This window comes from Panthera tigris, chromosome D1 (assembly GCF_018350195.1).
Source record: "Panthera tigris isolate Pti1 chromosome D1, P.tigris_Pti1_mat1.1, whole genome shotgun sequence".
In the NCBI taxonomy this organism is placed as follows: domain Eukaryota; kingdom Metazoa; phylum Chordata; class Mammalia; order Carnivora; family Felidae; genus Panthera; species Panthera tigris.
The window spans coordinates 36,254,335-36,275,333 of NC_056669.1; the positions used below are offsets into that span (position 1 = coordinate 36,254,335).

The 20,999-nt window shown below is 37.3% G+C and overlaps 1 long non-coding RNA gene across 1 annotated transcript; it reads right to left on the reverse strand.

Annotated features, from left to right (window-relative positions):
- Nucleotides 1-8,315: 8,315 nt before the first annotated feature.
- LOC122231207 lies at nucleotides 8,316-20,712 on the reverse strand. The gene is made up of 3 exons (XR_006208400.1): nucleotides 20,623-20,712; nucleotides 13,392-13,460; nucleotides 8,316-9,108 (listed from the first exon to the last, which is right to left on the reverse strand). It is a non-coding gene; the product is annotated as an uncharacterized LOC122231207 (long non-coding RNA).
- Between the last annotated feature and the right edge of the window lie 287 nt (nucleotides 20,713-20,999).

The following is a 20,999-nucleotide window of genomic DNA, read 5'->3' on the forward strand; positions in this document are numbered from 1 at the left end:
GCCATCAAAAATAATTTCATATTGCCATTTGCAATGACATGGATACAGCTAGAATGTATTATGAAAAGTGAAATAAACCAATCAGAGAAAGATATATATCACATGATTACACTTAATGTGGAACTGAATAAACAAACAGATGTACATAAGGGAAGGGGGGAGGAAAGAGAAGAAACAGAAACAAACCAAAAGAGACTCTTAACAATAGAAAACAAACTGAATGTTGATGAAGGGAGGTGCATGGAACATGTGTAGATGGGTGATGATATTCGGGAGCCACTCAGGTTGTGATGAGCACTGTGTGCTGTATGTAAGTGATGAATCACTGAGTTCGTCTAAAACAAATATTGCACTGTATATCAACTAACTAAAAATTAAATTAAAAAAAGAAAAAAGTATCTAGATCCAAAATATTAAAAAAAATTAAAAAGTAAAATAAACAAATATATATAATTAAAAATAAAAAAAATTTGAACAAGGAATTGAACAATAACTGAGTAAATAATAAGAAAAACAAAAAATAATAGTAAAATGGAAGCTAGATACTAATTTCCCTAGACCTGAAGCTTTGTAGCCCGCCATGATCAGTAGACATGCAGGGGGTTGTTTGTGCTCGTCTTCTGGTGGTGGAACCTGTTGACTTATTCTCAGGTGGACTTGCCCTGGTAGAAATGTGCCTCCAGGGCACAGAGGGTGGAGCTTAGGGTAAGCATCTCCAGCCTCCACTAGGTGGTGCTGTTTTATTCCCTGAAGGCTGATGGTGAGATGGATATGGTTGCACCCCAGTCTCCAGCCCCAGAGCTGAAAGTTTGTGCCCCTCGCTCTTTGGGAAAATCCTCATGGAAGACCAATTACCCCTCTTGTGTCCCCGTTTCCATCACAACCTGGCATTCACCCTGTCGATATTTGAATTTTTTTTTTTTTTTTTTTTTTTAATTTCAGGCACAAGACTGAGTTTTCAAAACTCCAAATTTTAGGGACTCCCACAGCACCGACTGGTGCTGTTCCTCTGGGGTAGAGTCTTACAGCGTTTTTGCCATTTGCTGGCTCATGGTAGGAATGTGGTTACATCACCACGCAGTGGTTTGGAGTTTATGGCAAAGCAACAGAAAACCAGCACCCTGTCTCACTGCCCTCTGCTGGAGTCCCCACTTCTATGCCTGGGAGCAGGGCAGCACATTGGCAGCACCCATTCTTCTTGTGACTCAGAGGATCTTCAGGCCAGCTGTCACTCCTGGGACTTCACCCTACTTTGTCACCTGAGGACCTTTAAGCCAGGCATGTTCCCCATGGTAGTGGACTTCTAAAAGTTCAGATTTTGTGCTCCACTGCTGATAATACTTTATGGTAGCCTCTTAAACAGGGCCCCCTCCCTGCCACAATATCCACAGTTATGTCTCCTCCAAGTCAACTCTCCACACTTCCTACCTTCCAAAAGGAGGTCACTTTTCTACTCGTTGATTTGAAGTTTTTGTTCTCTAAGAGTTCCAATTGATTTCTTGGGTGTTCAGAATGATTTGATAACTATCTAGCTGTGTTTGCAGGATGAGACAAGCTTAGGGACCCCCTACTCCTGTGCCATCTTAACTCCTCCCCTGTTTGTGCTTTTAAGTCTTAAGTATAACTCATGTAGACAATATATATTTGGATAATGTTTTCTGTATGTTTTGAGGCATGCCTCCAATGCTCCCCCAGACAGTTTACAACTCTGTCTTAGCCTTAGCCTTCTGGTTATGCGGAGACTCAAGTAATACAGATGTGAGAAATTAGGGTATTTCCTGGGCATGTACAAAGCCCTGAACATATGCGTGGCCTTTTTATGTCCCAGAAATATATAGGATGTTTGCAAATCCCCACTGAGTATGTAACCCTCCAGTGTTTGTTTGTTTTTAATCAGCTTTTTGTTAGCCCTGGCCTTAGGTAGCTACAATATTAAACAATTGTCATTAATTGTTTTCTAAACATGCCGTTAGGTTTAGAGCTATTCTCTCTCTTTCAGAGAGAGTTCTGAGTCAGAACAAATAAAAACAGTCTTAGAGAATGGGCCTTTCTACAGTCTGCCAGATGGGTCATATAGTAACAATTATCTGAAGATAGGGCTTTTGGCAGGGGAGAGGGGGCTCCAAATCCCTCAAGGGACTAACTACTACAAGACTAGTTTTCAAAGTCTTACTGTATTACTGTGGTAATAGTGGAATTGGTGTAGGATTTTACAGTTATTACTGAGCTAGGGAAAAGGAAACAGGAATAGGGCAAGTTAAAATATTCCAAATCTCACTGTTCTTAACATAATGTATACTTTTAGTCTTGAATAAACTCTTTTCAGATTGTTAGAAATCTTTGGGGAGTTTCCAGAGTTCTGGACGTTGATTTTGGCAATATTTGCTCTTGTTCTCATTACATTTATGGAGAGGATTTTCGGAAGTCCTCAGTCTTCCATTCTGGAAGTGCTTTTTCTACAGTGTATTCCTAAATATGCAAATAAAATATAAAAGCTATTTGTTGCATGTGATTTGGGTGATAACATTACTCACTACAGGCATCTTCACATATAAATCACATAGTTAGTTACAGGAGTATCCTCAGTAATATAGATATTATTCTTTTAAATAAAACACTTTGAAGCAAATGAAATATAATTTTCTAGGCAATTTATATCCTCACTATAATTACCCAAAATAAACCAAGGATGAAAGGATTTTTCACTTAGCATCTCTTGAATATTCTCAAAATGGTATGCTTTGCCCCTAAGAAATATACGATTTTGATCCAAATCTTAGGCTTCTCACCTTCAAACCTCGACAAAGTCTTTCTGAAACAAACCCTTTGTATTCCTGCTTTAAGTAGCGTCTTTATACATAGTCACTGGCAAACCCAAACACTACTGTTCTCCCCCAACCCTCCAAAATGTCCCAGAACTAATAAATTAATATGTACTATTTTGTGAGCAAATACTTTGTGCCAGGCACAGTTCTAAATTCTTCCTGCATGTAATTAACACAGCAACCTTGGGATAATTACTGAGAGATGTTAAATAACTTGGCAGAAATTTCAGAATCACTGAGGATTAGGGCCAAGATTTAAAGCTATACCACTTATGATTCAAAGCCAGTGCTATTAATCTCAATGCTATTACACATGCATATAAAATATACTCCCAAGGGATCATACGTGGTGAAGAACATTATCATCACACCCATTTTTCACAGCAAAATTATTGTCACTACTCTGAAGTAAATGAAACAACCCAAATGGGTGACAACCTTATAAGAGACATCCTTACTTACTCCCTTACTCATGTGAGTAAGTAAGTGCAGGTAGATCACACTCTAAAGTCTTCAGTAACAGTCACTCACATTAGAAATATGTACAAGAGGAGAAATTTTAAGTTGGGAGGGCACAGGTGTATTTTATATATGAACAACTAGTCAGGGCATTATTTTCTCAGTATTGTATGTAATGCAATGTAGTTCTGTTCCTTATAGAGGTAGGTCTGGAAAATGCCAGCAGCATGTGAATTAAATTTTCATCTGATTGTATTATATCCACAGGAATCCCTAAATAAATGTCAAGAGAAAAACCCAAGTTTATCAACAAATGCTTAAGGTGAACATTGTCTTCAGAACACTGTCTCCCTTGCAGCCAAACCATAGGGGAGCAATTAAAACTACCTGAAAGGGAGCAGCACGTTTTTCACACAGTGTTAGGAGTTGAAGTTTCCCACATGCTGTGTTCCAAGGGAATACAACCTGTCTGAATAAGAGCAGTCTTTAGGACATGTTCCCTATGCAGTCATTCTTGCATTTTGCATTATTTGAATCACATTTGCTCGTCTGGGACAACCTCCTTCCAAAGCTTCTGAATCATAAATGTGCTACATGATTTTCTCAAACACACTCCAATGTGATTCACACACCCAAGGGCAAATTGGGTATTAAATCAATGTCAGGCTTTGTATTTTTTCATGAGGTTTGATTCTGCAATTGGACTATTTAGCTTGAAGATATTTTTGTACTTTGAAGAGTAACTTTGAAACTCTGACAACCAAAGGAGGTCAATGAGAGAAGTATTGCAGATTACTGTATGTGTACATATTGTGTATGTCTGTGTATAGTGAGGAAATTAATAGAATTTGTATGAATAATACCTTCCTTTTTTAATTGTCTATTACATTATATGCATTGTTACATTGCAGTATATATAATATTTTTAATAAAAAAAGGAATGGATGACATAACCAGGCTATAAACTCCATGAATATATGATTTTGTCTCTCTCATTTGTTCTCAGAATTCTAGCACAATGCCTCAAGCATAATATACACTCAATCAATATTTTTAATGAATAGAATAATTAACAAAGATGTTAAAATTTATCTTTATAATAGCCATGAGGCAAATATTCCCAATTTAAAGATGAGCTAATGGAGTCTTTTTGCTTTTAACTGTTTATACTGATGGTAGATCTATTATGAAATAAGCTCTCATCTGTTAAATTAAATAGTGAGCATCAGGAGCATGGGTGGTTCAGTTGGTTAATCATCTCACTTCGGCTCAGGTCATGATCTCACGTTCATGAGTTTAAGCCTCACATTGGGCTCTGTGTTGACAGTTCGAGCCTGGACCCTGCTTCAGATTATGTGTCTCCCTCTCTGCCCTTCCCCAACTCATACTCTCTCTCTCTCTCTCTCTCTCTCTCTCTCTCTCTCTCTCAAAATAAATAAACATTAAAAAAATAGTGAGCATCTAATCTATTTTGCAGAAAGTTAATAATAAGATAGTGTATCTGATCTTTCCTTTTAGGCCATGTTGTGTTTGACCTTAGATTGATCATATATTTCAAAGCTGATAGATCTTTTCTGAAACTTACCCCCAGACTCTTCAGGTCAATCAGATGATACCCGTTGTGGTCCTGGGTAGTACCTAAACCAAATTATGTAACCCATCAAGGGAACAGTTTCAAAATAGTTTTATACCGTTAACATTGTTAACACTCTATCCCACAAAATATTCTTAGCTTTTATGTTAGAATGCCATTTGTACACATCTTTATAGATTTCCTAAACATTTAATTCTGAGTGGTATTTCTTTTCTATCAGTGCCTATAACATTTAGCATATATATTTTAATCCACAATTGTGATCAATTAATCAACTATGTTCTTTTCCTTAACTTTTTGTATTTTAATTAAGGTGTTATCTCCTATAATGGTTAATTTCATGTGCCAACTTGGGTAGGCCACCTTACCAAGATATTTTGTCAAACATTCTAGATATTTCTGTTAAGGTATTTTTACATGACATTAACATATGCATCAGTAGACGTTTAATAAAGAATATTTGGTCCCTCAAGTGAATGGGGCTCATCAAGTCATTTGAAGGCCTTAATAGAAAAATGACTGACCTTACTGGAAAAAGAAATTCTTCTAACAGATGACCTTCAGACCTGAACTGCAACTCTTCCCTGGGTCTCCAGGCTACACTGCCAATATTAGATTTACCAGTCTCTGCAATCTCCTTAATTGGAATTTTATTCTTTCTATAGGAAAGTCCTGAGTATCACACTTTTTTTTTTTTGTATTTCTCCAAGATCTTTCCTTTCTTGCATCCTTCTTCTTCAAGTATTTACAAAGCATGTACTATGGACTTTCAAATCAAGTGTATCACCACAGAACTATGGATGTATAGTTACTGTACGTTTGTTGAGCGAACATATTTTTAATGTCACTCCATTAATTTATTTAACAATTGCCTTTGTTACTGAATTGCTAGTTGAAAGCCTGAAACTTATATTCTGTAGGTATCTAACTTAGGACCAGGTAATAACTTTGGTACTAGGAGAATATGATTCAACACATAGGAACAAACTTTGTGTTCTTTCCTATCGATTAAAGTGATATTATTATGCCATTATTAAGTATATAACTGATTCAAAATAATTTCCATATAAATTAGAATAATTTCAGTCCCAATTGCTATCTTGGTTGTAAAAGAATTTCTATTATATTAAGTACTGTTGGTGTTCTTAAGAAGTCTTTTAATGATAAGATGAAGTAAGATAATGGTGGTATAACAGAATATAGAGAAAGGAAATGAATGCAAAATCTAGGCCTTATATTTCTTTCAAAGAAAGCATCTTCCAATCATAAATTCAAACATAAAAATTTCCAAGGCCTGATGAATTAGAAACAAATTGCATTGTCATTGAGGTAACAGGCAGTTTAAATTATACCTCAGTGTCTGAAAAATATGCTAGATACACAAACATAAAGTAAAAAGAAAATTCTTTGGTGTCAAATAAAGTAGAAGTACTAAATACCAATTTCTGTTGGAAAAGCCACTCCGTAAAGCTTTTACAGGACAATTAGATATCTCAAAAATCTTAATGACTGTACTTTGAAAGTGAGATATCTATTTTACGTATTTTTAAAATGTTTATTTATTTTTGAGAGAGAGAGAGAAGGAGAGGGGCAGAGAGGGAGAGAGAGGATCCAAAATGGGCTTTGCACTGACAGCAGAGAGCCCGATGTGGGGCTCAAACTCACAAACCATGGGATTGTGATCTGAGCTGAAGTCTGATGCTTAACTGAGCCACCCAGGTGCCCCTGAAAGCAAGAAAATTTTAAGCAACTGTATTCCATAATTCTGTCTATATCCTCTATTTCATTATATGATATAAAAGAAACTCATCTTGTCATGAATAACATGTCTTTTTTTTTAAATTTTTTTTAATGTTTATTTATTTTTGAGACAGAGAGAGACAGAGCATTAACGGGGGAGGGTCAGAGAGAGAGGGAGACACAGAATCTGAAGCAGGCCCCAGGCTCTGAGCTGTCAGCACAGAGCCCAATGCGGGGCTCAAACCCACGAACCATGAGATCATGACCTGAGCCGAAGTCAGACGCCCAACCGACTGAGCCACCCAGACGCCCCAATGAATAACACATGTCTTAAAGTTAGAGAAAAGATTACTTTCTCAACTGAACTTAAGGTATGCCAGTATATTCCTCCAGTGGATTTTATTAATCTTCAAATACCAATCTTCTGTGGGCATAGATAGAGCTCCTGCTCAGTGGCATAATGATAGATATTTAACAAATGGGTCTTACAACAAAACAAGTCCTAATTTTTAGTGTCAACATTTCTTTGGTGAAATGCTCCAGCATGGGCAAGTTCAAGCTACCAGTATGAGGTCACTAAATTTGGAATTAGAAGGATATGAGCACAATCAGCTGTCAAGAATCATTATGAGCTGGAACCAGGATGCCATTGCTCCTGCCCACTGTCCCTTTGCACTCCTCTGTCTTAAATTATGTGATTAGTAGGGCTATACTAAGCTGCTTTGCTCAATAATTCACACATACCACTTTGGCAGTTCAGTTTACTTCCTTCTTTTGGGCTTCACTCTGTAAATTGTATGATTTGACATATGCCAACATTCTCAATTCTGATCAGTCTGTCTCTTTAGAAGATTTAAGCATTAAATATGATAATAGCAATACCATAGCAGTATAATTGCATAATTCTTTATATATAAAGCTCTACATAAATTAACTCATTTAAGTCTCATAATTTCCCTGTAAATTACATATTATTATTCTCATGTTTCAGATAAGCAAAATCAGCCTTGTAAAGACAAAAGACTTGCACCTGATCACAGGATGAAGAAGAACAGGGTCTCGTGAAAGCAAAAGAGATAAAATGGCAAACTAGAAGTAGCCAGGAGCACTGCTGATGGGCAGATCTGAGTTTCCAAATTTAATATAATCCCAGACTAGTAAAAGATTATATATTCCCTACTAAATACAACAAAATATGATACTGGCAGTGAAGATGAATTCATGTTCACCCAAAGCATTTTAAAAGTTTAGAGAGAAAGGAAATGACTGAATACCCGGCACTATACTTGTGTCTTTACATGAAATACCTTGTTTAATTTTCCCAACACTATAAGTGACACATTCTCTCCATTTGATAGGGAGATAAAAATTAGAGGGGGGATGTAGCCTGTTCAAAGAAACAAGCCTAGCAATAACTGATATAGGAATCATAACTACCTTTATATTGATATGCCCCGATTCAAGAGACCCCCCGAAAACAAATCACCAGAGTCCAGAGCCAAAGCCAAGCGGCAAGGGTCGTTTATTGCAGGTTGGAACCTGGTTCTCCACGTACTCGTTGCCGGTGACGCAAGAGGCCCCGAGCAAGGATCTTACAGCTTCTTTTATAGACAGGCACAAACAAGTTAGGGATTTTTTTGAGGGTACAGAGCTGTTATAGGTTGACATTTAAATTTGAACACTCAGCAGAACTTGATTGGTTCCTGCCTTTATTTCAAACCATTCAGCAGAACTTGATTGGTTCCCGCCTTTATGTCAGACTACCACCGGGCGCGCCCTGGCCGGTTTCGGGAGGGGAAAGATTTTTTCTTTGCAGTTGTGAGTACGTACACCTGGTAATTTTTCTCTTAGCCTCTCAATATAACTTCACATTCCATGAATCCCCTCTTCACCTCTTTTCTTTCTCTTAGAATTAGAAACATTTTACCACCAACTTATAAGTCAGTAAGAGGCATTTTTTTTTTTTTTTTTTTTTATCTCAAGAGAAACTTACTCTGGGTTCTAATACTTTTAGTCAGTATGGAAGGGACACCAACAAATCAACAGGAATTAACTGAATTTCTTCACTTCAAGTTACACATTTAAGTCCAAGTCACCCATTTTCTATGCAGATTTTTCTATACGTTCTTTTTTTTTTCTTTCATGCTTGTAACTCAAAGAAAATTGGTGAAGCATAACTGAGAAGAAAAGCTGGTAAACGCAAATAAAAAAGGCCAACCAGATGTCCGAGCCCAGATACTCCCCTTGCATGCTTTTGGCTTCTGCAGTCTTGCTTGCCTCTTCCATCAGCCAGCAGCCAGGAACCAGAAGCTTGATTATACTAGTCCCGCCCAACTCGGAAGCACATATGTGTAAAAGATCGGTAAAACCCGAACCGGATGCTCAGTCTTTGAAGGTGACTCCTCTGGGCCAGCACCCCTGTGAAATAAACAGTCTTTTCTGATTCCCTAGGTGCTTGCCACTTGTCTCTTCCTGGGCGCAGAGTATTTGCTGTGACATCACCAAAGAAGAAGACTTAAATGTTGTATCATTAACTTTAGAGAAGAAAAATTTACTTTGTCCAATTTCAGTTAATTTTAAATGTCATAATATTTACGAAATAGATCAAGGTAAATGTAGATCAGTGTTAAAAACTCAGCATGTAATATATAAACTACAACACATACGTGGTAACAGAGGAAGTGTCAAAAAAGTAAGCCATATTACCAACAAAGAAGCAAACATAAAATGAGAATCTCTGTGCTAATTCAGCTGCTGAGCAAGCCGAAGCACGTCAGACCAACCATCATCTCAGAAGGGCTAGGTACATCAAGCTAGTTTATCACTTGTCCTGTCATAGCTCAGCTCACAAGAGGAGGAGCTGGTATTCAAATATCAAATATTTTACAATACTTTAAAGTCACTGAATTAAACCTTCCTCATATAATTTTTCTTTCTAATGTTGATGTTTTCACTAGAACTTCTGGAGTTTACTTTGCCTGTAATGGGTTGAAATGTGTGTATTCATTTTACAAAACAATCAAGACCTTGGCAAAAAAAAATCATGTATTCTGTCAGTTACAGTTTGCTGATAATAATGTTGGAATGATGGGAAAAAAATTTTTCAGTAATACTGTCAACATCAACAATAATAATTATCAAAAGTTGTCAAATATTTATGCTGACCTTAGACATGACTTAAATGGGTACTTTAAACTCAGTGTAAATATACAAACCAAATATGCAAAAATGCTATAAAAATGTTGGTTTGGGAGTAAGAAAGCCTTTTAGGTTATAGAATCACTGGATTCTGCAAATGCCATTTTGGCTAATGCATTGCAAGTCACAGCTTTTTATCAATATCTCAAGTATTGAGTTTTATATGTCAAATGCTACTCATAGATAGTGGGAAAGTTTTTTCATATATTTACTTCTTACCCTTTTTAAAAGTTAAAATGTGATCAATGTGCATTGAAGAAAATTTAGAAAATTCAAGGATAAAGAAGTCTTAAAATAATCAATGATTCTACCACTAGAGAATCTTCTGTTAGATTTTGGTACCTATATTTGAGGCTTTATAGCTCTCAAAGTATATATCCATGGAGAAGATAATTCAAAACCAGAATATAATGTTTGAAACTGGCTATTCCTCTCAGTAATATTTTGTCAAAAACACATTCCTCAGTTATAATTATCAATGATTCTAGAGTAACTTATCTTATAGATATATACAATAATCTATTTAACCAACCTACTATTTATTCTTCCATATCTTAGTTACTTAGTTAATGTTACTTAGTTACTTAGTTAATGTTTTGTAAGCATAGATATATGGCAGTTATATTCTTGTATATCTTTGCACACCTGTATAGTTATTTATTTTGTATATCATCTTAAAATTAGTAAAGACAATAAATGGACATTTTAAAAGAATTTGACACATATTATTAAATCATCTCCTTGAAAGGTTGTCCGACCTAGATTTAGACAGTAAGACTAAATAAGGGAAATATTAAATGTGAACTGGGTTCATCTGGCATTTCTCCAGTTCATGTGTTTCCCACAAAACAAGTCCTTGGACTATTCCGTTCGCCTTATGCAAAAAGCAAATACCATCTGAGTAACTGACACAAAAATCCTGAAAGAAATGAAACTACTGGAAAGATTATTGAACTCCTTCTCCAAAGCACCTAAGATACAGACAGTGCACATGCCATGCGTGACTAAGAAACCACATGTAATGAATCCCCAGGGTCCTCAGCAGCAGCCTCTGCATTCTCCCAACATTATCCTCCTTTTACTTCCTCAAGGAGCTGCCAATTTATTTTGAATCCTAAACACGATGAATGTTTTCAATCCGTTCCTCCCACTCCCTTGTCTTAGCTACACGTCAGTTTGAAAGGAAAGAAAAAGCCTCCTTAGCTTCCTCCACCCATTTGCTTTTCACTTGTTTCGTGCATTCTATCTCCTTTCTGAGAACTCTCCCAGTGAGTAAATGAACAACACGTGGATTTCAGGTGCAGAAATCCCTCTGTATTCGACTATGTGCTCATAAGCAAGCCTCAGTTCCTTCACCTGTAATTAATAATACTGTCCTAACCAGGTTTTCATAAAGATTATTTAAAATAACATAAATGAAAACTGTTTATAAAACAATCTGACAGCTCTTTTCCCAGTTCTCAAGGTCTTCCTAGGCCTTTAATAAATCCTTGAAGACAAATATAAAATAATGGATTTTTCTAGATCCACAGACAATAAACTAGGAAGAAATAGACATTTTTAGAATCTTCTCTGATCTTGTTAAACATACCAAACATCATCCTTTGTTTTTAAGCCATTTTAAATAGCCATTTTTGATTGATTGAAACACCTCAGTAATTTTCTATTGAGAATTTTAAAACAATGAATAATGTTTACTTTTATTTTAGCCATTGAATGCATACAGTCAGTACTTTCTCAATGTAATTGTTATGTTTATTTTTCTGGAGAAAGAGTAATTTCCAAACTCCAAATCTCCCATGGCTGTATGTAATAACCTTTTGGTTTGCCTTTTCTCGCCCCTTATTTAAAAAGTTATCAGCAATATGCCTAATGCGGTGATGAAGTTTTGGGGTTATGGGGGGTTCATGGGGTCTGGAGCTGATGGCCAAGAAAAAATTCTTGAAGACATCTTTGGTGCAAAAAGGTGATTTTATTAAAGCATGGACAGAACCCATGGGCAGGAAGAGCTGCGTTGGGGGTCCTGACAGCTAACTCATTATATATGCTTAGGTTGGGAAGAGATCAGGAATAGAGTAAGTCTCTAAGGAATTTTGGAAACAAGGTTTCCAGGACATGGAGGGGCTAGCTGTTGCTAGGGAAACACCATTTATCACTGTTTAATAGAACCTCAGTCATGAGACACTTTAGATGTATATGGTGGGGGCGGGGGCAAGAAGAGCATAAGCTTGGAGTATGATTGCCAGCATATATCTTGGGGCAGTTGAGATAAAGGAGGTAGACTTACAGGATCCTCAAGGTTGGGATAATGTTAAGCTAAGATTGTCTTTTGTCCCCAGCAAAGTGTCATTCTTGAGGCAGCTGGGCTCCTAGAGGGAGGTCACTCTTCCAGTCTCATGAACTGGTCAATGGGCTATGGGTAGTATGGGAATTTAATTTTTCATTTGCCTTACTTTCCCACATTACCATGGCAAGCACTTAAACTCCTTTCCTTTGTTCTTGGGTAGCCAGGAGTGTCTAAGGAATATCACACATATTCCACCCGGGTCGGGGGGTTGGTGTCAGCTTTTATGTCGCCCTCAGTTTGCCCCAAGTTCCCTCATCAGTGGTGCCTAGTGGGGTGTCTCTCAATAGCATGGGAGACTCCAAATATGAGGCAACTATTGGGTGGAAGCCGCTGCATGGATGATGAAAGAATTCATATGAGGCAGAACAAAGGAGATAAAAATTTATTGAAACAACGCAAGGGAGTGGTGGGCAGGATAGCAGAAGAGAGGCTGTCTGCAATGAGGCAGTAGGAGGGGACTGCCTTTAAGGAATGAAGATATGGAATTTTCTCTATTTTGGTTACTGTGCTTAGTTGCAAGTAGCTTAGTTGGTTAGTTAGGGCCTATGGATATTTCCGGATGGGTTGCCTGATGGGCCTGTGTGTATTCAACGAAGTGGTCATTAATGTGGGAAACAAAGGCAGAAGGAAATGACAGATAAAATGAAATTTCTTTATAACCTTCAGCCTATTGACAAATACTTGAGGCTGGCAGAGTAAAACCTTTCTCCAGGAGCTCCCTACTGTTTTAATGTTTTGCTAGAGAGAAAAACAACCTTAGCTTAACAATGGCTAGGCTTCAGGGATCCTGTGAGTCTTCTTTAGCATATGAAAGTCCCGTTGAAAACTTCCTCTCGACTTTACCTCCCCAACTCCCAAATATATAATCACTCTCTCCACAGGGTTCAGAGTCCTGTTCCCATGCTTTAAAAAAATCACCCTTTGCACCAAAGACGACTTCAAGGATTCTTTTCTGGCCATCAGCTCCAGACCCCATGAACCCCATCACCCCAAAACCTCATCAGTCATCATGGTCCTTTCTGCATTTCACTGCTCAAGCCTGTTTGCCTGGAAGTGGCCTCCACACCTAATATCCCTAATATCCTTCATCTCATTAAGGTATTCTAGAAATATTCCAACTTAGCCTAACTCTTCCCTTGTTGTCAATGTGTTATGTTGCAAAGAAAATGATATAGAACCCAGACAATAGTTAATGAGACAATGAAAGAATTAGTTGATGACTACTCACCGATTAACTCGATTATATTTGATAAGTCCTTTTTTTTTTGACTTCCATCAAAAAAGAGAAAGGAAGTAACTGGAAACATTGAGAGAATATGTCTTTAGACAGATCAGTTTGAAAAACAATCCCTCATAGCTACCTTTTATTAAAATACAAATGTGAGAAACAATAATTATGGAACCATATTAGAAAATTGTTTTGCATTTATGTAAATATATAAATGCGGTCAGACCACAACTGCAATGCTGAAAACAAATATATTGAAATAGATATCTGATTTCACTGGGGTAACAGATGCTTGACTAATTCAAGATATCAACAAGGATGTGAAAACAGTAGGCTATAAAGTCACCCCATGATGTGTCAAAGCTTGGAATTTGTAAAAGATGCAGCTCACTGAATTGCTAGCTTAATTGTGTGAACTGCTGTTGCTATTAAAACTTAATTTTTAAAACTTTATTGGATTTTTCTATTGCATCACCACCCACAGCTTAAAGTATACTAATTATACTTATAATTTAAAACACTATACACTGAAAATCCAACAATTCTAATAATAAAATATGAAATTCGAAAGGACATCTGTAAATTACAGAAAATAATTATTATAACATTTGTTCCAAACAACTTTTGGGGATGGGGGGGTGGTTCTTGTTTCTTTTTTGTAGATCCATTCTTATTGTTTTCATTTTTCAGACTGCCAAAGCTGGTTACATAAATATGTTAATCTAGGTAATCTAATCCTCTCAGACTAATCTGATCTCAATTAAATTACTTAGCAGGAATGTACCACATGGAGTGTCCTGCCAGTAGGTTTAAAACCATAGATTATCAACATAAAGGACTTAATGTAATGGGAGGTCAAAGAGGATAGAGTAAGAACTGCAAGAAAAGAGAATTTACAATATTCAGCATTCACTAAGTGCCTGAGTGCTAGCACAGAGATTAATTCTAAAAAGCCAAGAATTAAACCCCCAAAGAAATGGTATTCATGTACAAGTCTTTTTCTTGATGCCTGAGAACTCTCTCTTTGCTGGTCTCCTCCTGTCCTCCTCTGCTTCCTATTATAGAAAGCACCTTTTAACCAAGGGTTTCCCCACCCACTGGGTGGCAAGGAGTGCCCCTTGTATTAAGAGGTGATACATATCAGAGTGCTTGGCTGGTTCAGTCAGTAGAGTGTGTGACTCATGATCTCAGGGTTGTGAGTTTGAGCCCCATGTTGGGTACAGAAATTTCTTTAAAAACTTAAAAAAAGTTAATTTGTTTAGGTTTATTTTTGAGAAAGTGAAAGAGAGTGAGCAGGGGAGGAGCAGAGAGACAGGGAGACACAGAATCCGAGGCAGAGCTGTCAGCACAGGGCCTAACTTGGGGCTGGAACCCATGAACTGTGAGATCATGACCTGAGCCGACATTGGACACTTAACTGAGCCACCAGGTGACCCCCTGCAAAAATTTTTTTTAAAAAAAAATGACACATATTTCCTATATTTCCATACTCAAACCACATGTAGGAAACTTTAAACACATACTCGAAATTCCAGGAAGGCTGCAAAGCTGAGAAGGAGTTATAATATAGATCACTGGCAAATTTAGATCATGAGTTTAGTTCCTGCGAAGGGTTGTAGCTTTGGGGAAGATACCAGGAAATGACAGCCTGGCTTTCTTGGTAATTTGCATATCTGATTTCATGGACTTTTCACTATTTTGGTGTATCTACTTGGGGCCTTTTGGATCTTTTGGATCCATCTCTCCCACTATTTTATCTTTTAGAACTCTCTGACTAGTGTCTCCAGAGGGACCTGAGTGTTACATTATGGAAAGTGTCCCATGTTGGCAAACCCAATGTCATAGGAATCAGATAAACAGACGATGGAGATGAAACAGGCCAATTTTACTTGCCTAGGTTAAAGGAGTTCAGCTAATCCCAATGTAAGTCACCAAGGCATGAAATTTGGGACTAAAGCACAAATACTAATGCAATATTTATTTGTCATATTTGCCAGATGTGTTCTCTGGACCTACTGACCTCAGCATCCTATGCCAGTAGTAGATGGCAGGTGTCTTTCTCCCTCTCCCTAACTCTCTCCACTCACAGACACAAATGGAAAATTTTGAATATTTGATATTAGAGACAAATATTTAATTCACAAATAGTGTTTTGTTTGCTTGTTGGATTAGTAATTTGGACAGTTCAAAACATTTTAGCTCCTTTATTCCAGTTATGAGTTAGTGAGCACATAATTTGTCACCAGTTAGGCCCCAAGACTTGACCTTTACTGTTCTCCTGCTTGTACTCACTAACCTTTGTATTACATTTTTCCTTAAGCTCTTCTTTCTGGCTTACCTCTTAACTCAGGCAATTGAAACCTAAAACCACCTTTCAGGTGATAGTGACTGCCCTAACAAGACCTCCTCCAGTCCCAGAGCACCCAGAACATTTAAGCTAAAGCCCTGATTCTTGCCTGCACAGGTGGACCATGGAGTAACCTCTGAAATGACTTACAATTACCTTTACCTCAGGATAATACTAAAATCTCCACCCAAAGAGGAGCGCAAGCCTCATTTACATAACATACAATGTATGTATAGGCAAGACTGCTTAAGGCACATGCAGAACCTTACGCCCATCTCTACATAGGATGACAAGGCTTCCCTATCTAATATCTAAATATTCATCCTAATCCTAAGCAAAAGGAACCCATTCACTCTCTCTCAGGGAGTCAGAACTTTGGAAGGCCATTGCTGTTGATCTCTTTGATGTGAAAGGTTGTGGACTGGGAGTAAGTGACCAAGAAAGAATTCTTGAGACATTTTTGGTGCAAAAAGTGTTTTTGTTTTGTTTTGTTTGTTTTGTTTTGTTTTGTTTTATAGCATGGGGACAGGACCTGTGGGCAGACAGAACTGCCCTGGGGTTGTGAGGAGTGGCTGAATATATATTTTCAAGTTGGGGGGTGGTTAGGGTTAGCATTAGCCTCTAAAGAATTTGGAAGCAAGGTTTCCAGGACCATGAGGGACTAGCTATTATTAGGAAAAGGTCATTTACTACAGTCTAGGAAAACCTTAGTCATGAGACACTTCAGATGTATATCAGAGGACCATACAATTAGAGGATGATTGCTAACATATATCTTGGGTGGGGGTAGAGATAAAGGAAGTTTCCAAAGGGATTTTTACAGGATCCTGGAGGTCATGATAAGGTCAAAATAAGGATGCCTTTTGCCTCTAGCAAAGTATTAACATTGAGGCAGCTAAGCTCCTTGAGGAAGGTCAGCCTGTCTGTCTCAAGTACTTGGCAATTGACCGTAAATTCTAAGGACATTTAATTTATTTTCTGTATTTCTTTTGCCTTTGTTCTCCAAGTCATCCTTATTTGCTGCAAATAAAAGTTTTCTCTGTGGGACAACTCAGCCTGTTGCAGTTTCTGACTCATGGAGAAGGAAGTCACATTGGTTAGGTTACAAGTTTGTTACCCTCTATTTTCTGTCTACCAGGGTTGCCTTTAATATTTTATATTGTGACTGCTCTTTCTCTGTTAGTCTCGTCCCCAGTGTGAGGGAAATAACCTCACACACACAAAAGAGCCATCAGCCTGGTTACCACAGGGGAGGTGAATGGAGAGATGGGTACAATAAAATGGGGATTAAAGAGTATACTTGATAGGGTTTTGGAGCGGTGGGGTCTGGAGCTGATGGCCAAGAAAAAAACTCTTGAGACATCTTTGGTACAAAAAAAGTGATTTTATTAAAGCACAGGGACAGGACCAGTGGGCAAAAAGAGCTGTTTTATAAGTGTGAGTGGTGACCTTTTATGGAGTTGGGGGAGATAAAGACCAGAGGAAGTTTCCAAAGGGATTTTCATATGCTAAGGAAGAGTACAGGATACTGAAGGCCTAGCTATTGTCAAGCTAAGGTTGTTTTTCCCTCTAGCAAAGCATTAACATTAAGACAGTAGGGAGTTCCTGGAGGAACTTTACTTTGCCAGCCTCAAGAAGTTGTCAATGGGCTACAGGTTATAAGGAAATTAAATTTTGTCTATATTTTCTTCTGTCTTTGTTCCCCACATCTCTATGGAAGGGAGGGTAAGATTGGGGCTCCAGGACACTGAGTCTATAGTTTTCTGGAGATTATGCTATTGATGATTGCTTTTTTCTTATAATTTACCAAAATGTATGTAAACTGTTAGAGACTCATATCCTGCCTGTGATCTCCATCAGTTAACCAGTTGTTTTCTTTCATTTCCTTTGTTCTTGGGCAAAGTGCCTGAGGAATGTCACACATATCTCACCTGGAGAGAGGGGGTGTTTGCCTGGTGTCAGCTTGCCTTATGCTCCCTCATCACACTTATGATGAACACTGAATAATGTATAGGATTGTTGAATCACAATATTGTACACCTAAAACTAATATAACATTGTATGTTAACTATACTGGAATTACAATTAAAAACTTAAAGGAAAAAGAGCCATGAGCCAACCCATATCTTTGCTGTTTTAAGCAACTGAAATTCTAGCTGTGTTTCTTACCATAGCATAACCTAGTCTATCCAGAAAGTTATGTAGGGGCCCAGGTCACTCTGCCCCCGAATGTGTCACTTTGGCATAAAGATGATTTCTAGTTAAAATAATAAAAACCCAGCAGGTGCAGGAAAGATGCTATGTCTCCCCAATAACTGCCTAAATTTACATTTTGCAAAGGAGAGCCTAGAATAGGAAGACAAGTGTTAACAGAGGCCCCCTTTACCACAGGAACTCATCTGCATAATAGGTCAACTTGTTTTTCCTAATGTCTACTTTTGCATTCTTGCTAATGACCCCCCCCCCCCTTAACCGCTTAATGTCTTCAGATCCCTACCCCTCTCCATAGCTCAGGTAGGCTTCATTTTGCTTCATTGTCTTCGGAATTTCAAATCTGTGTGGATTTCCTCCATGTACATCTATTAAATTTGATTTTCTCCTGTTCATCTGTCTCATGTCAATTTGATTCTAAGTCCACCTAGAAGGACCACAGGACAGAGGAATGTCTTCCTCTCCAACAATTACATATGTGAAAAAGTATGTTTGGGCATGAAATACAATTGCCAGTAGTTGAAAACTTATTTAACCTAATTTTATGGGCTAAATGCAAATTAGTTGAGAATGTATTAATAGAGATGATGTTTTGAGAAGTATTAGTAGAACTAAATATAATTATTTGTGTCAAAGACATGCATGTTAATCTTATATATCTTTAGTTTGTCAAATAAATGTATAAAATATGGAAATGGGGTTTTTCATGTAACAGAAGAAAACATGTTTCATAACATTTTCAAATTAAATCACAAGAAATATGATAAATGAAAACATCAGTTTCTTACACAAGGGATATAACAACAAAGCACATGATGGAAACCAAAATAACCTAAAAAACGACATACTGTATGATACATCAAAGCAGTGAATTTTAAGTGGTTTGTGAAAACACCTTCTTCAAATTTCTCTCAAAATAAGTTCCCTTGAGTCCTATGTGTGAATGTGCTTTTAACAAATTCCTTTTTCCCCTTTAAAGTGCCAATACTACTCTTCCTCTCCAGGTACTTGGCTAAATAGTTTTCTTTGACAACAACTATTGGGATAATTTCATTTCATTAGTTTTATATTGCAAATGCTGTGCAATAAGAATATGAAATCATGAGTGTGTTTTATTAAAGTGACTGGTGCATGATGTTTTCCTCTCAAATACTATTCCTGGAATACTATTCCCAGGGAAACCTATTCAACATAGACAACAACATTGCTGTTATATTTGCTGTGCATAAAGTAACATACTATAACTTGCTAATACAGTTATGGATAATGAAAGGATAATGAATTATTCATTGTAAACTTTATGCAAGATATTCTAGACATTCAAAATACACAAATTGACAATTAGGAAAATCTTTTCTTTTAATTTTTTTGTGTTTTTTTTTTTTTATTTTTAAGAGTGAGAGAGACAGACCATGAGCAGAGGAGGGGCAAAGAGAGAGGGAGACACAGAATCCAAAGCAGGATCCAGGCTCTGAGCTGTCAGCACAGAGTCCAATGTGGGGCTCAAACTCATGGAACGTGAGATCATGACCTGAGTCGAAGACAGACGCTTAACCAACTGAGCCACCCAGGTGCCAGGAAAACCTTGATGCAAGTTTGATGTGATATGGATGGAACTCCTCATGCTTGGGACAATTTCTCTAAACATAGAACCTCACATATGGGACACAATAGGAATGTCTGAGTCATCTTTCTTATTTCTTTAGGGTTCTTATGGCCATCTGGTTGGCTAAGGGGTTTTTGTTGTTTTTCCCCCATTGTTATGGTAAAGAACATAAAGAAAATATTAAATAATTGAACAATTGTTCTACCAAATGATATGGCACTTATGAAAGCCTTATTTTAAAGAAAAAAAATACAAAACATCTTGTGATTTTAGTTACAAAACAAGAGACATGTTACAGAATTGCTGAGTCTGAAGCTTTCTTTCTTAACAACAGCTATATCTCTCTGATACCTTTATTACACGACAGAGTTTAGATGTTTCTTGAAATCATTGTGAAAGTGGATGGAGATAGGATAGTTTATTGGAAGTGATATCAGAATAAGGATCAGAAAACTTTGTTCTGGTTTGTAGCTTAACTAGTGAAAATTGACCAGAAGAAAAGAAACACCACTTCTACCCTATATTATCCATGGGAGAAGAATAATAGTTGATGTGGAGAACAAAGGCAAAAGATAAAAAAAAATAAATTTCCCCTTACAACTTACAGCCCATTGACAAGTCCTTGAGATAGGTAGAGTGACCTTCCTCTAAGAATTCAGCTGCCTCAATTTTAATAGTTTGCTAAGAGCAAAAGACAATCTTAGCTTAACATTATCCCAACCTCCAGGTTCCTATGAGTCTCTTTTAACACATAAAAAATCCTTTGGAAACTTCCTTTATCTCTACCGTCCAACATATATGTTAGCAATCATCTTCCAAGCATATGGTCCACTGATATACATCTGAAGGGTCTCATGACTAAGGTTTTGTTAGACAGTAATAAAGAGCCCTTTCCTAATAATATCTAGGCCCCTCAAGGTTCTGGAAATATTGTTTCCAAAATTTCTTAGAGACTTATGCTATCTCTAACTCCCTCCCAACTTGAAAGTGTATAATCAATAGATTCTCACAACCTTAGTTCAGCTCTTTCTGCCAATGAGTCCTGTTCCCTGTTTTAATAAAACTACCTTTTTATGCACCAAAGTTGTCTCAAGAATTCTTCCTTGGCCATTTGTTCCTGAACCCCAACATTTCCACCTCAATACTCTTGCTTCTCAGTTCCTGCTAGGATGAAAAAAAAATTTTTTTTTTTTTAACAAGTAAATATGAGTTTCTCATATACAACTTAGGGAAGAGCAGAGGGAGAAGTTTGTTGGTCTCTTTTTCTTTTCTGTATCATTGTTTCCATAATTTGGGGGACAGTCATCTAGATTTCCATAACTGATCAAACAAAGCCTAGTAAATTTGAAATTGTGTTCACACAGGCCAGCATCATTCTTTCTCAGTAAGGACCTTAGCTAAAGTCCAAGCAGAGTGTTGCCCCAGGATCCATTATGATCTTTCT